General features: G+C 40.8%; 1 long non-coding RNA gene across 1 annotated transcript; it reads left to right on the top strand.

Moving 5' to 3' along the window:
* The first annotated feature begins 10,083 nt into the window (after nt 1-10,083).
* LOC148122656 (uncharacterized) lies at nt 10,084-12,949 on the top strand. Its single transcript, XR_015737476.1, has 2 exons — nt 10,084-12,346; nt 12,625-12,949. It is a non-coding gene; the product is annotated as an uncharacterized LOC148122656 (long non-coding RNA).
* The last annotated feature ends 3,690 nt before the right edge of the window (nt 12,950-16,639 follow it).

The raw sequence follows: 16,639 nt of genomic DNA, 5'->3' as shown, positions 1-16,639 counted from the left end.
AGGGATGGTAATGCCTCCAGAAGTTCTTTTATTGTATAAGATTGTTTTGGCTATCCTGGGTTTTTTGTTTTTCCATATAAACTTGATTAATGTTCTCTCAAGGTCTGTGAAGAAGTTTGATGGGATTTTGATGGGGATTGCATTGAATCTGTAGATTGCTTTTGGTAGAATTGCCATTTTTACTATGTTGATTCTCCCAATCCAAGAGCAGGGGAGGTCTTTCCATTTTCTGGTATCCTCCTCAATTTCTCTTTTCAAAGGCTTAAAGTTCTTGTCAAATAGGTCTTTCACATCCTTGGTTAGAGTAACCCCAGGATATTTTATGGTGTTTGTGGCTATCGTGAAAGGTGATGTTTCTCTGATTTCCCTCTCCGTTTCTTTATCCTTTGTGTATAGGAGTGCCACTGATTTTTTGGAGTTGATCTTGTATCCTGCCACGTTACTAAAGGTGTTTATCAGCTGTAGGAGTTCTTTGGTAGAGTTTTTGGGGTCGCTTATGTACACTATCATATCGTCAGCAAATAACGAAAGTTTAACTTCATCCTTTCCAATTCGAATCCCCTTGATCCCCTTATGTTGTCTTATTGCTATTGCTAGAACTTCAAGCACTATATTGAAGAGGTATGGAGAGAGTGGACAGCCTTGTCGTGTTCCTGATTTTAGTGGAAAGGCTTTGAGTTTCTCTCCATTCAATTTGATGTTAGCTGTCGGCTTGCTGTATATTGCTTTTATTATATTTAGGTATGATCCTTGTATCCCCAGTCTCTCCAACACCTTTATCATAAATGGGTGTTGAATTTTGTCAAACGCTTTTTCAGCATCCAATGAAATGATCATATGATTTTTTTCTTTCAGTTTATTTATATGATGGATTACATTGATAGATTTGCGTATGTTGAACCATCCCTGCATCTCTGGGATGAAGCCTACTTGATCATAATGGATGATTTTTCTAATGTGTTCTTGGATTCGGTTTGCCAGTATTTTATTGAGAATTTTCGCATCGATGTTCATGAGTGAGACTGGCCTGTAATTCTCTTTCTTGGTTGTGTCTTTGTGTGGTTTTGGTATTAGGGTGACTGCAGCTTCATAAAAGGAGTTTGGCAGTGACTTTTCTTTTTCTATATTGTGGAATACATTAAGGAGTATAGGTATTAGCTCTTCCTGGAAGTTCTGGTAGAATTCTGCATTGAAACCATCTGGTCCTGGGCTTTTTTTGGTAGGGAGATTTTTGATAACAGCTTCTAGTTCTTCACGACTAACAGGTCTATTTAGATTGTTCACCTGGTCTTGGTTCAACTTTGGTATATGGTACTTATCTAAAAAAATGTCCATTTCTTTTACATTTTCCAACTTTGTGGCATATAAACTTTCGTAGTAAGATCTAATGATTCTCTGAATTTCCTCCGTGTCTGTGATTATGTCCCCCTTTTCATTTCTGATCCTATTAATTTGCAAGTTCTCTCTCTGCTGTTTGATTAGTTTGGATAGGGGTTTGTCAATCTTGTTAATTTTCTCCAAGAACCAGCTTTTTGCTTCATTGATTCTTTGAATTGTTTTCTGTGTTTCTATTTTGTTGATTTCAGCCCTCAGTTTGATTATTTCCAGTCTTCTACTCCTCCTGGGTGAATCAGCTTCTTTTTTTTCTAGAGCTTTCAAGTGTGTTGTTAAGTCTCCAATGTGTGCTTTCTCTGTTTTCTTTAGGTGGGCACTTAGTGCTATGAACTTTCCTCTTAGCACTGCTTTCATTGTGTCCCATAGGTTTGAATACGTTGTGTCTTTGTTTTCATTATATTCAAGGAAGACTTTAATTTCTTTCTTTATTTCTTCCTTGACCCAGGGGTGATTTAGTAGTTGACTGTTCAACTTCCATGAGTTTGTTGGCTTCCTGGGGGTAGCATTGTTGTTGAATTCTAATTTTAATCCATGGTGATCTGACAAGACACAGGTGGTCACTAATATTTTTTTGTATCTGTGGAAGTTTGCTTTGTTACCAAGTATGTGGTCAATTTTCGAGAAGGTTCCATGGGCTGCAGAGAAGAAGGTATACTCTTTCCTATTTGGGTGGAGTGTTCTATAGATGTCTGTTAAGTCCATTTGATTCAGTACCTCCAGTAAATCTCTTATTTCTCTGTTAGGTTTCTGTCTGATTGACCTGTCCATTGGTGAGAGAGGAGTGTTGAAGTCTCCTACTATTAGTGTGTGTGGTTTGATGACTGCCTTGAGTTCTAGAAGAGTTTCTTTTACATATGTGGGTGCCTTTATATTAGGGGCATAGATATTCAAGATTGAGACTTCTTCCTGATGAATTGTTCCTGTTATGAGTATGAAATGTCCATCTCCATCTCTTCTGATTGATTTTAGTTTGAAGTCGATTTTGTTAGATATTAGAATGGCCACACCCGCTTGTTTCTTAGGTCCATTTGCTTGGAAAACCTTTTCCCAACCCTTTACGCTGAGTAGGTGTCTGTCTTTGTGGTTGAGGTGTGTTTCTTGTAGACAGCAGAATGTTGGATCCTGTTTTCGTATCCAATCTCTAAGTCTGTGCTTCTTTATAGATGAGTTGAGACCATTGATATTAAGTGATATTAATGACCAGTGATCGATGACTCCGGTCATTTTTTTGGGTAGTAGCGTGTATGTGTTTTCCTTCTTTGAGTTGTGCTTGTGAAGGGTCGCTAGATGTCTGAGTTAATGTAGGCAGTGTTGGGAATGTTGGATTCCTTGGGTTGTGATTTTCCTTCTAGTATTCTCTGTAAGGCTGGATTAGTAGCTACGTATTGTTTAAATTTGTTTTTATCCTGGAATATTTTGTTTTCTCCGTTGATAGTGAACAATAGCTTGGCTGGGTAAAGTAGTCTGGGTTTGCATCCATTGTCTCTTAGTTTCTGCAGTACCTCTATCCAGGACCTTCTGGCTTTCATGGTTTCCATCGAGAAGTCTGGTGTAAGTCTGATAGGTTTACCTTTATAAGTTACTTGACCTTTTTCCTTTGCAGCTCTCAATATCCTTTCTTTAGTCTGAATGCTTTGTGTTTTGATTATTATATGATGAGGGGATGTTTTTTTCTGATCCAGTCTATTCGGTGTTCTGTATGCTTCTTGAACCTTCATAGGAATATCGTTCTTTAGGATGGGAAAGTTTTCTTCTATAATTTTGTTGAGTATATTTTCTGGACCTTTGAAATGCAATTCTTCTCCTTCTTCTACTCCAATTATTCTTAGATTTGGTTTTTTTATTGTGTCCCACAGTTCCTGAATGTTTTGTGATGAGAATTTGTTGGATTTGCTGTTTTCTTTGGACAGAGTGTTTAATTTCTCTATGGTGTCCTCAGAGTCTGAGATTCTTTCTTCTATCTCTTGTATTCTATTGGTTAAGCTTGTTTCTGAAGTCTCTGTTCGTTTACCCAGATTTTCCATAGCCAGCTGGCCCTCGGTTTGTGATTTCTTCATTGACTCCATTTCAGTTTTCAAATCTTGAACTGTTTCTATTACCTGTTTGATTGTTTTTTCTTGGTTTCCCAGAATTTCATTTACGGATTTACTCATTTCTTCAAACTTTTTGGTATATTTCTCTTCCATTTCTTTATTCATTTCCTCAATTTTTTTGTTATACTTATCTTCCATTTCTTTACGGCAGATTTTCACCTCCTGTTTAAGTTCCTCTATTATTTTCATAAAGAAGCGCTTAGAGTCGATTTCTTCTATTTCTTCTGGAGTAGGATGTTCAATTCTTCCAGTTTTGAGCTCCCTGGATTCTGGCGATGTCATGTTGCCTTTCAGGTTGTTGGAGGAATTCTTGCATTGGCCCCTGCCCATCTCCCCCACTCTGGATGAAACTCCTCAGCACTTTCTGGATAGAACTCCTCAGCACTCTCTGGGTAGGACTTCACAGCACTCTCTGGATAGAACTCCTCAGCCCTCTCTGGGAAGAACTCCTCAGCAGGGCAACAGGGCTAGCTGGTCTTCCCAGGATCCAGGAGACAAAGGGCCCACAGCAGTGGGGGGAGGGGAGGGGTCCCTTGGATCACCGAAGACCCTGCAGCAGAAGCTGAGGGGGGAAGGGCTGTGCTCCCTTCCCGGACAGGCAGGCAGGCTGCCCAGGCTAGCACCCACTCACCTCTCTGGGAAGAACTGCTCAGCAGGGCAACAGGGCTAGCTGGTCTTCCCAGGACTCAGGAGACAAAGGGCCTGCAGCAGTGGGGGGAGGGGAGGGGTCCCTTGGATCACCGAAGACCCTGCTGCAGAAGCTGGGGGGGGCTGTGCTCTCTTCCTGGGCAGGCAGGCTGCCCCGGTGAGCACCCACTCACCTCTCTGGGAAGAGCTGCTCAGCAGGGCAACAGGGCTAGCTGGTCTTCCCAGGACTCCAATTTGGTGGTTTTGACGAATCTAAATTTTGGCAGTTTCTTTTAGATTTTCTAACTTAATAGAGTTTTTAAAGTATTCTCTCATAATATTCAGAATTATTTTGGTGTCTTGTAATGTCTTCCTGGTAGTGTCTGATTTTATTTATTTTTTGATCTTCTTTGTCTGTTTGTTGGTTAATTTGGATAAGCCTTTATTGATCTTGCTTATCTTTTCAAAGAACCAGCTCTTAGATTTGATTCTTTGTATTGTTTTCTGTTGGTAAGTGATAATGTTTTTTTCTATTTCATTAATTTCTACCCTGATTTTTATTATTTCTGTCCATCTACTGGATTTTATCTTTTTTTCTTTGTTGTTTTCCAAACTCTTGAATTTCATCATTAGTTAATTTATTTGTGGTCTGTTTGATGTTTTTTTTTCTCTTTTTTTTCTTCTTAATGTAGCCACTCAGCATCATAATTTTTCTCTTAGAATTAAATTTTAATGTGCCTTGGAGGTTTTGTTGTGTTTTCATTTTTCTTCATTTCCATGATTTAATGTTTTTCTTGATTTCTTCTATGATTCAGTCATCATTCAGTAGTCTTATTTTATTTCCATTACTTCATGTAATTTCCAGAGATTCTGTTGCTATTGTTTTAAAACTTTATGGTGCTGTGGTTAGATGGGACACATGCAGTTATTTCAGAGGAGTTGACGCATGTCTTGGTCTATTAACATGTTCTTTATCAAACTACAAGTATCAGAGTTTGTTCAAAAATATGTTTGGGATTGTAATGTTTTCTTGTTTAATTAATATTAATTCTAAAATTTTGGAAGACTAGACACAAACTCTTTATTGTAAAATATGGCTCTAATTTATTTGAATAATTAATTAGTTACTTTTATAGATCACAGTGTTTTTATTCATATTATTTGTTGGTGGTACTGCCAAATATAATAAAAACAATCACCTATATTGATTTATGTTAAAAAGTTACAAGCTGTCCTTATCTTGTGATTTTTGGAGAGCTAGGGAAATATATTCACTTATCAAAGTAGAATAGAGAGACTAGAAAGATAGATATTACTACTCCTAAAATATTCAAGTTCTATTTCTCATTAGTATCTTTGTAAAATACACTTAAATGGTAATTAAATTGTACCCTAATGAAATAGTAAAATAACAATAATTTCAGAAGATTAGTTTCTGACCACCCACAGTACAAAGAATACTCATTACTATTATCAAAGATAATAATTCTATCTTGTTGTATATTTGTTTCTAGTCTTTACATATAATTGATGTTTTAATAGGCAATATTAGATTTTGCTATGGTATTCCATTTTACATTATTCTAATGCTATAAGTATATTCTCATATAATTTCAAGGTCTTCATATACATAATAAGGATAACTATAGAATGGGGCTATATAGCAGGCTCAGCAGATAAAAATGCTTGCTGTTCTTGCAAAGGACCTGAGTTCAGTCAGCAACACACATGTTGGATAGTTCACAATCAGGAGTATACTCCAGCTCCAGGGGATCCAGTGTATTCTTCTGCCCTCCAGGGGCATCTGCACAGATGTGCACATGCACACTCAGGGATCCACGTGTGCACATGAGTTGGAAGTAGAAACAAACTTTTAAAAAATAGAATAGGAGTTGGGAGGGTGTTGTGGATGTTATGTAATTCTGAAACAACCATTTTAAAAAATTCATATCTGGAAATTGGCTCTTGCATGTTGTGTTTAGCAGAATGCATTCCCATGCCTTTCACCCAGCTTCTAAGTGATTATTTGTCACAGTTGTTTTGGGAGTATTTTGTGTGTTCTCTGGAGCATGTGCTCTTCAAATAAGTGCAGATTAAAGCCACAATCAGGTATCACTTAGAAAAGAGTTGAAAAAAACAGCAGACAGTGCTTCTGACCTGGAAGAAATGTAGCACTAGTGACGTTGAGAAACATTGCAGTCATCTGGAAAAACAGTCTGGTCTTCGCTTTAAAAGCTAAAAACTAAGTATTTAGCTGTCATAAGACTTAATGACTGTTTTCTTGGGTATTTATCTCAAAGAAATAAAAACTTATCTTTACTAATAAACAAGTAAATAAATGAGAAATAAACAAAAAATTCAAACTGTATATAAATGTATAACAGCTGGAATCAATGGGGGAATGATCATACAAATGAGATATACTTCCATTATAGACTATAATTCAATATTAAGAATGAAATACATGCTTCTATATGTTACAACATAGATAAATTCCTGAAGAATTATATTGAGAAAGGTCAATACTAAAAGGTAGTATATAACATACTTCTACTTATGCAGTATTCTAGAACAACAAAATTACAGAAGTTAGATAGAAACTATGGATTTCCTGGGGTTAAAGACATGGGTGAACACGGGGCTCAGAATATGACGGAAGAAAAGGGTTGAGTGTGTTAATAGAAGGACAATTAAGGGCATCCTTATGGTGAAGGGTCTCTGGATTGACTTCAGTGGTGGATACAATGAGCCTATGCATAGTAGAAAAATTTCTCACACACATACATGAACACTGATGGACACGCACATCTATGAATTGGTAAAATGCTAATTAGATAATTTTATTAGTTGCTGTATAGCATAATCTTTGCCCAAATGCCACCATTTGTCAAATTAAGTAAAGTATATATGTCAAGTCTCTGTTTAGTACTTCTTTGACTCCGTAGGAATTTATATTTATTTCAATAATTTTTGTTTTTGCTTTTTTTAGAGGCTTGATCTCTCTATGCAACAACCCTGGCTGTGCTGGAACTTGCATGCTTTGTAGACCAGGCTGGCCTCGAACTCAAAGAGATCCGCCTGCCTCTGCCTTCCAAGTGCTGGGATTAAAGGTGTGTGCCACCACTGACCAGTTTATTTCAATATTTTTTTAACTGACGAGTTGTGCCAAAGCTGACAAACCTGTGCCAATGACTATTGTGTTTACATCTTACTTTGAGAATTGCTGCTACCCTTCACTACCAGTTTGAAAAAAGATATATCATCCAGGGAAGGGAAAAGTTGGAGTTCTTAAACAGTCTGAGAATGTGAGAGCAATAGATATGCTGCAGTCGAAACTCTGAACTCTCCAAAAATCTCTTCCTGAGTACACGTTCCATTATGCATTGAGTAGGTGCCCCAGAGCAAAACGGACTGGAAACTGGAAGTCAACCAGGATTCTCAGTTGTCTGAAATTCAGAACTGCTTCTGGGAAGGTGAAGACTTCGTTTCAGGTTTAAAAATCTTGTGCTTAGTCACCGTAGTTCATCCGGAGCTATACGAGGTATGACTCTGAGACTCAAACACTGGAAATTTCAAAGAAGATGCGCGCACACACACAACCACAGAACCACACAACTGTGAGGAGTGAAAGTTGAATGTAAAATCTTGCCAGGTTGCTCATCTTCTCCATTCAACAGACAGAAGCATTAAAAATCAAAACCAAAACTGGAACCAAATTAAAAACAAACAAACAAACAAAAACCATGGTAACCAAATATGCCATAATTAGTGCAGTTATTTTACAGATAAAATTAATATAGGGCTGGTGAGATGAATGAGCAGTTAGGAGTTCTTACTGCTCTTTTAGAGGATTTCCAGAACTAGCTTACAACTTGCCTGTAACTCCATTTCCAGGAGATTTGACACTTTCTTCTGACCTCAAGGACACACACACACATGTGGTACATATAAATACACACATATAATAAATGAATAAATAAATAGTTCTCACACACGTGCAGTGCACACAAACACACACAAAATAAATCGATGAATAAATACTGCGTGCACATGTGGTACACACAAATATGCACACAATAAATGAATGATTAAATAGTGCACACAAGTGGTATACATAAATACACACACAATATATAAATGAATAGGTACCACCCACACACATGAGGTACACATAAACACACACAAAATAAATGTATGAATGAATAAATAATCTTAAAAAGAAAATTAAATAAACTTAACGATAATAATCTAGAAGATTGATAGCTAACAGATTACTAGTATAAGAAATTCTGGAGACGTTTCTTTAAGTTTCAGGGGAGCCTTAACAATATTGTAACATAGGCATGCAGACAGGAACAAGAAACATTTGAAAGACTGACTACTTGTATATGTAAACAAGTATATATAACTTATATATTATATAAATACTTCTCCTTAATATTTATAATAAAAGGTATCATAGAATTCAGATAGTATAAGCTGTACAAGTGATGGTGAAAATAGATATGTACTGTTTCACAATTGTGACAGCTTAGTCTACAAAAACCAATACAAAATTTAAGCAAACTCTCATCAGTTTGAGTTAACCACACATGCTGTTACCATATAAGTAAACTTTGAAAAGGAAATCCAAAGAAATATAGTTAAAAACTCATGGAGAGTAAACTGGCATTCTCTAAGACGTTGAGAAGAAAGAAATGATAGGAGGTAAAGGGCAATGAGAGGGGAATGGAGCAAATAGAAAACACAGAGCACACTGCACTAACAGGTCAAAGCTGAAGGAAAAAGTCTCAGGGATCCTGGAAAGGAGAGATGAAAGGCTGGAAGACAAGTATGGAGGTATGGGTGGTCACTGTGGCCTGTGACAAGTGTCTTTTTGCCCTCAAGCAGAGTTCAAAGGTTGAGCTAACCATGCTGACCATCTTTGATCTTAAGATACTAATGGAGTAAGTGTGCGCCCTCCTGGCCCTGCTACGCCGTCCAAATCACAGACGTCTGAAAGCATGTCCCTCTACTGTCACCAGTGTTTGCATGGTGATCTTGATGACAGGATGTTGTCAAACAGAAGAAGCCTTATCCTTACATGCACCACAGAAGTCTTGCTAACTCATATCCTGCCTCACAGCTTAAGACTAGTTTTTAAAGATGGTGTGTTGCTTCCTTTCTTGTTCATAAAGTAGAGTTCTATTTCCTTTCCCTAGCTCATGTCTGTGAACTCATGAAAATACAAATGTCCTGAGCTTCTAAACAAAAAGGAGGAAAACATCCCAGTGTACTGGAGGTGAGAAAAGGACTCCCAGTCTGAGTGACACAGAGGGGAAATAATGGTAAATGATTCTAAACAGGAGGACTGGTTTCACACACGCCACAGAACTCAAACCGGAAACAGCATGTAAAGCAAAAGAATTATAGAATTCTTAGAACCAGAAATTTGGAACTTCTTTGGCTTGGAGCCATACCACCCACAGGCTTCTATCTATTTGAAATAGCAGCCCCAGCTGATGGTATTTAGGCAGATTATAGAGACTTTGAGGCTTGGGACCTAGCTGACCAATGTTGGCCAGTTTGGGTATACTTTAAAGATTTTATCTGTTTCCAGCTTCAGTCTAACCTGTTTCCTGGTCTGACTACTGTGGGAAGCTCATGCCATTGCCTCCCATTGGAACAGTTGGAGTTCTTCCAATTTCCATGTCGTCTGACAGTGAAAGAACATATCTCCTGAAACTATGAGCCGCAATCAATCCTTTATCTTTTATGTCACTTCTTTGAGGTAAAATTTCCATGTATAAGCTGTTGGTTGCAGTGACAAAGTCCCGGAGATAACTTGATGGAAGTTTTTGCCTTCTGGGTGATGGTTTCAATTCATGGTTAGATAATGTCATCTCCATAGTTACAGTGAGGCAGAGAATCATGGTGGCAGGAGCATGAGGAGGTAGAAGCTGTTCTATTCATTTCGGGAAGGAGTGTTGGGAGCCACCTGGAGGCACAGGTGGTCCTGCAGTTTGGAGGTAGCCACGTGGGGCTGAGCACCCTTGCCTGCACATGCTCAGACCAGCAGAATGGCATTAACCAATCAGGACAGCGTTCAAGCCGCTCCACCGTTTAAAAGCAGCTGCCTCGGGGCCCAACGCTCTCTCTCTAAGCTTTCTCTCGTCCCTGCTCTATCTTCCCTTCCCCCAATTTTCCTCAAGGGAATGCTCCAAATAAAGATGTGACCAGAGAAGGAATTCTCGTTTTTGGTGGCGTTCATTCCTGCGGGACAGGATGGCCCCCCGCAACTGGTGCTCTAAACCCAGGGACGCCAAGGGACCCTGACAACTACGCCGGGGGACCCTGAGAAGGAAGTGCCCAGCAACGTGCTGAAAGTCCTGGGAGAAAAAGCTGAAATCAGACACCAGGACACAGAGAGCCGTGAATTTCAGAACTCTGAGAACGTGGAGCGGTGAGTGACGTCGGTTGAATTCCTCCAGAAAGGGGAGGAAAAAGAATTTCAAAGTATAGGCCTAAAAAGAAAAGAAAATACAAAAAAAAAATCAAAGTTAAGGTATCTGAAAGAAGGTACAGAAAGCAACGGGGAAGAAAAATCCCTTAAGTTCAGTGCAGGAGGAATGTAAATAAAAACAGCAGCAAAAAAGGCGAGGTAACTAAGGCGGGACTATGAGGACGATGGGGTACGGGAGACCTCGGCTTCCGCTCCCTCTCCGTCCACCTGCATACTCGCTGATAAGAGACTCGGAGGCAACAGTCTCGTAGGGAGGCGAGTTGATCGTGTTCTAAGACTGCCTTCCCTATTCTTAAAGAGCCACAGAGCTTTTGGAGGTGATTTTCGCCTAATTTTGTTAAGAGAGCTCAGTCTCTGGCTCTCACGTACAGAAAACTTTAACTTTGTTTGAGGAAGTAGCCGGCGGTGGTGGCGCACGCCTTTAATCCCAGCACTCGGGAGGCAGAGGCGGAAGCTGCAAGCTGCGTGGCAGCGCTGCTAAAGACCTAAAGACGGAGAGGGGCCAAACTCTGAACTGTGTTTCCATAGCAACATGGGCGGGTGGAGATGAGTTCCCAGAGAACGGGGCTCCGCGCGCGGGCAGACCGGGCAGGAGAAGCCCCCCCACGGGTGGGCGGATGCCCCCCTCGCCGGAGCTTGGCGGTGCGAATTCAATGCCTGAGGTGAGGCTGAGTTACAGTTCGCAGTTACGGGATAAACGGCGAGCCCGCGCACGGCCCGGGGCGGAGCCATGCCTTTGGGCCATGCGGAGCGAGCCACAATGGGCCTCAGAGGCGGGGCAACCGCCGCTGTCTGCTGCTGCCGCTGCCGCTCAGCCACAGCCGCCAAAAATTCAGTCAGATAAAAACATTTGTCGCCAAAAATTCAGTCAGATAAAAACATTTATCCCCCAAACATCGCCCCTTTGTCAGCAGGAAGTAGTCAGATTGATGGTCTACGCCCATTTACCCTCAAAGGACTGGTCCTAATTATCATAATAAAGGCGCGTCAACCTGATTACCATTACCTTTTGCCTGTGGCAACGGGTGAGATAAACAATGCTACCTAGAGGTTTTTTCATCTGAATAGGGGAGCTGGAGAGATGGCTCAGAGGTTAAGAGCACTGACTGCTCTTCCAAAGGTCCTGAGTTCAATTCCCAGTGACAACTGCTTTGGTTTTTAGACATAAGAGGGGGACTACACTACCAGTGACAGCTTCCCCCAGAGAAAGGATTTCTCTTGCATTCTTTACACTTAATTTTTAACTCAAAATTTTGCTGGTACAGGCAAACAAGATTTGCTTTTTGAAACAGAGACCTGCAGATCTCTAAGTTCAAAACCAGCCTACTTCCAGTACTGATTGTGCTGAATTTTTACACTGAGAGTTTTTAATACTCTTAAATGTTAATTTGGGAGGAGAGTTTTGTTTATGTTTTTCTAGGAATGCTGACATACATTTGGATGCCAGCAAGACTGACAAGAGAAATAAAGAAGAGAGATGACCCAGTGGATGCTGAGTGTCCTGCTGTGGAAGATTCATGCGGAGGCAGCAGAGATGACCTTCTGGGCGGTGCCAAGAGCAGCTGTTTCACACTATCGACTTCTTATCTCTTAACAATTTTCTGACTGACTCTACTTTGCCTTTTCCTTCCTTAGGAATGGGTGGGAGCAGAGATATTCTTGGCATGCTGTGTCTAGGTGGAAGTGCTGTATGTCTTTGATTGGTGTGCTACCTGCTAGCCCAAGTGAGGTGGGACAAGGTCTTTGTGACACAGGCCTTGGCAGCCTTGGTATGTGTATCCTCACCCCAAGTTTGACTCTCAGCTTCTAAAGAGCTCATAGGCAATTAGCCATGCATAGCCTTTGTACCCTCTAGGGACCAGATAGTCCCACAAAGCATGGAGGAAGGTATGCATAGGCGGAGGGTGTGCAGACACAGCCCTAGCACTCCCAGGGAAGTAGTTGTCCCATTGCACGGGAAGGGTGTGTCTTGCTTTTCTTTTCTTTAATCGGTCCACACATCATGAGGTGGGGACCAGATTGAAGAATAGTTTTGCCTTATTGCTCTTATTAACAAGAGAAGAGGGAGATGTTGGGAGCCACCTGGAGGCACAGGTGGTCCTGCAGTTTGGAGGTAACCACGTGGGGCTGAGCACCCTTGCCTGCACATGCTCAGACCAGCAGAATGGCATTAACCAATCAGGACAGCGTTCAAGCCGCTCCACCGTTTAAAAGCAGCTGCCTCGGGGCCCAACGCTCTCTCTCTAAGCTTTCTCTCGTCCCTGCTCTATCTTCCCTTCCCCCAATTTTCCTCAAGGGAATGCTCCAAATAAAGATGTGACCAGAGAAGGAATTCTCGTTTTTGGTGGCGTTCATTCCTGCGGGACAGGATGGCCCCCCGCAAAGGAGGGAGACAGACAGAGACAGAGAAGCAGAGAGACAGATACTGAGAGAGAGACAGAATGAGGAAATTACTGGAGATAGCATATGACTTTCAAAGCCAAATTCCCAATGACTTACTTCATCTAATTAGATGGTATACCCAAAAGTTTCTTCTCAATATCCAATTAAAATAGGAATTATTAAGAGACTTAGTTCACCAATGAAGTGAAAGCACTTCTGATTTGATCATGTTCCACAGGCCTCATCTCTGATAGTGCACTTGAGGCCATGACTTTAACACATGAGTATTTGGGAGACCTTTTCAGGCTCAAACCAAAACAGTTGATGTGAATGATCCTGTTTTACGATTATGTTGTCGTTGCGATCTCCTCCAGGATTTTAATAAGGCTCACACTGAGGGGTCTGAGTTTTGCTCTTCTTTTCTGCATTCTTTGTGGACTGATGGATTTGTGGGGAGAAATCACAGAATTATAGAGAGCTAGGTCAGCCTCTCCCAATGTCAAACCTCCTAAATAAAGGGGAAGGAGTGTGCTTGAATTCTCTGACCTTTGGTCAAGGTGGAGCGGATCCACCTCTACAGGCCATCTTAATGTCCAAATCACCAAGTAACCACACCCTAGGTCAAGATGTGTAGCCAAACCTGTCATCAACAACTTGTAAAGAACAAAAGTAAGCTCAAACTCTGCCCTCCAGTCCAGGTGGAGCAGGCTCACATGTGTGGGTCCCCACAAGGGAGGGTCTTGTGAAGGGAGTCAAGGCAGGTGCTCTCCTTTTGGCTGCTATGGTTGGTGAGAGCCTTACCTTCTTCTCTTTCTCCCACCCCCATCCTCCCATACATGGGACAAACAGGAAAAAAACCAAGGCAACCTGAGAAATGCTTCCAGGAGGAAACGATGCTGAAGAAGACAAATCTCAAGTACGTGTTCAGGATGAACAGGGTCAGGCAGGTAAGCAGTAACTACCTGTAACCTGAGGTGGCACCCCCAACAATCACAGGATGACACACAATGATTCAGAAAACAAGTGTTTTCAAAGAAGCCTTAGCTTCTTGTAAGGTATTTTTCCTTCAGCACCTTTTCTTCCACACTGTCTGTGGTGTATGTATAAAATTTTAGAAAGTCTGGTATGATATAAAGTGGCAGTTGCTTAATGTAGCACGGCTCAATCCACATAACTTGAATTTTTTTCTTACTGCATTCATACCTAAATTTTTTACTATTAATTGGGAGTATATCAAATGTAGATTTATGTCCATATCAAGACTTTGGCTGTATATATGTAGGTGACAAAATGGGGTTTGATTGTATTGATGTGCCATAGTTTATTTGCCTCATTTTCTGTCTATGGACATTAGTTCTTTTCAGAGTATTTTTCTCACTTAAGCCACCATTCATTATGTATATGTGTTATCTTTTTTCTTTATAATTATTATTATTATGATTCATAGGGTTAATTAGTCTGGCCAAATTACTGATTGGAACATTTTAAAAATATTTAGTAGTGATAGGTATTTATTGTCAAATGCTCACTGAATGGTTGAAAATCTAGGTAAAATAACAGGCATTTGTTTCCTACACCTTTATTAACACCTCACATCATCATTGTTCTGCTGTTAACTTCCCAGTCTGGCTGGGCATGAGAACATAGTGCTTTTGTTGTGGTCTGTCTTTCTTTAGGTTTCAATGATTGCAATTCCTGTATAAAGAGCTGGTCAAGGTGAAATGGTATCTAAATATATCTCACTTCTGGAAATAGCAACAGTATTTGCCTTGACATTGTTATGAGGATTAAATGAAATGAGATACGTGAAATGCTTAGCACAGAGTTGACCCACAGTCCACAACAGAAGGCGGTCTTTGCTAGCGCGGGTGTGAAACTGAGTCTTTTCTATGGAGGAATGGACATTAAGCTAGGAGTCAGGCATTTCTATATGACAAATGGATCTTGCTCTCAGAAAGCAGAACACCCTGTCTTCCTTTGGTCAGCTCCCCTTTCCTAGCCACAACATCCTACTGAAGCAGCTGATCTCACAAAGGGGCATGTATGTTGGACTCCTCCAATATATGAGCTTGAGGTTTAAGTGCCTAAGTCAGTAAGGGGTACTGAGTCTAAAGTTTGCCTAGTAAGTTAGAAAGTAATCTGAGATGCCACAAGGCAGAACTCATCCCTGGCACTGCTAACTGATACATGACTGGGTACCCAGGGATACATGACTGGGTATGTCTTAACCCCTAGTATGGGGATTCAGCCTCGACAGTTTTGTATGTTCCAGGGTAGGGGCATGTGGATTAGAAATGCTAGGCTGAATAGACAGAGATACAAAAGAAATACAGAGACATAGGATAGTACCATGAGGGCAACTCACTGAATACTCAATGTTGAATCAGCCCATGTTTATTTTCCATGTGCTTATACACCCCCAAACTAAAAAGGGGAAAGAAGGCAAAAGAATGCCTTAACATAACACAAAGGACAAACAGAACAATTACTGGCTTCAGTACCTGAGACATCAAGTCACTATTTCCTGAGTTAAGCATCTTGATGTTTTGGGTGGGATATGCAGTGAATACACGCTAAACATATAGCGTGTAGGGATATATAGAATATACTGTAGGCAGCCTCTCCCAGTGTCAAACCTCCTGTTTTAAGATAAAGGAGCAAGAATAGGCTTGAATCTCTGACCTTTGTTCAGGGTGGAGCAGATCCACTTCTATGGGCCATCTTAATGTCCAAAACAACAGGTAACCGTAACCACACCCTAGGACAGGATATCTTGTTCATAGCCACACCTGTTGCCAACAACTTTGAAAGAGCAAAAATAAGTTCAAACTCTGACCTTACATCAGGGTGGAACAGGACTCACATCTGCGGGCCCCCGCACCCTAGAACAGATCTTACTACTGCTATTCTGCTAGTATAAACTGATGCCTAAGCACATATCTCTCTACCCATAGATTAATGCATCTCTCAACCCTCATTAGAGAAGCTCCTTTCTGTAGCAGTGATTACACAGAGACCCACAACCAGATAAAGACAAGGGATAAGAGACCGTAGAGTGTTCATTCCTTATCACATCCCCTCCTCCCAAAGCATGGGAATCTTCTGGGAAAGAGAGCAGAAAGATAGTAAGAGCCAGAGGCATTGAATGACTTCACCAGAGCACCGTTTTCAGACATGACAGGTCTGCTGTACATGTGAACCCACAGTGGCTATGACTGTGTGCATACGACCCTCCCAAGAACAAACCAGTCAAACCTCAAAATGGCTGGGGGAAAGATTCACAAATTCCCATCCTCTAGATGAGGAGCTATTGGCACTTGATGGCTGCTGTGAAGGGGGGAATAAGTTTTCTTCAGAGACATGGCTCCATAGATGCCATCCATGCTACAGTAGATGGGCTGACACCTATGCACATGTAAGCAGAACTAAGTGGACTCTGAGTTAATACGGAAAGAATACAAAAACGTGGATGAGAATAGCAGAGGTGGAAAAATAGCAGAGGAATCAGAAGAGAAGGAAATGGCAGGTAAATGTTAGAAAAACATATTACATGCATTATGAAATTCCCTTTTTTTTTTCCAAGACAGGGTTTCTCTGTGTAGCCCTGGCTGTCTCAGAACTTGCTCTGTAGATCAGCCTG

Source organism: Myodes glareolus, chromosome 3, assembly GCF_982192425.1.
Source record: "Myodes glareolus chromosome 3, mMyoGla1.1, whole genome shotgun sequence".
NCBI lineage: Eukaryota > Metazoa > Chordata > Mammalia > Rodentia > Cricetidae > Myodes > Myodes glareolus.
Note: the sequence above shows the minus strand (reverse complement) of the source record. Positions and strands in the feature narration are given on the sequence as shown.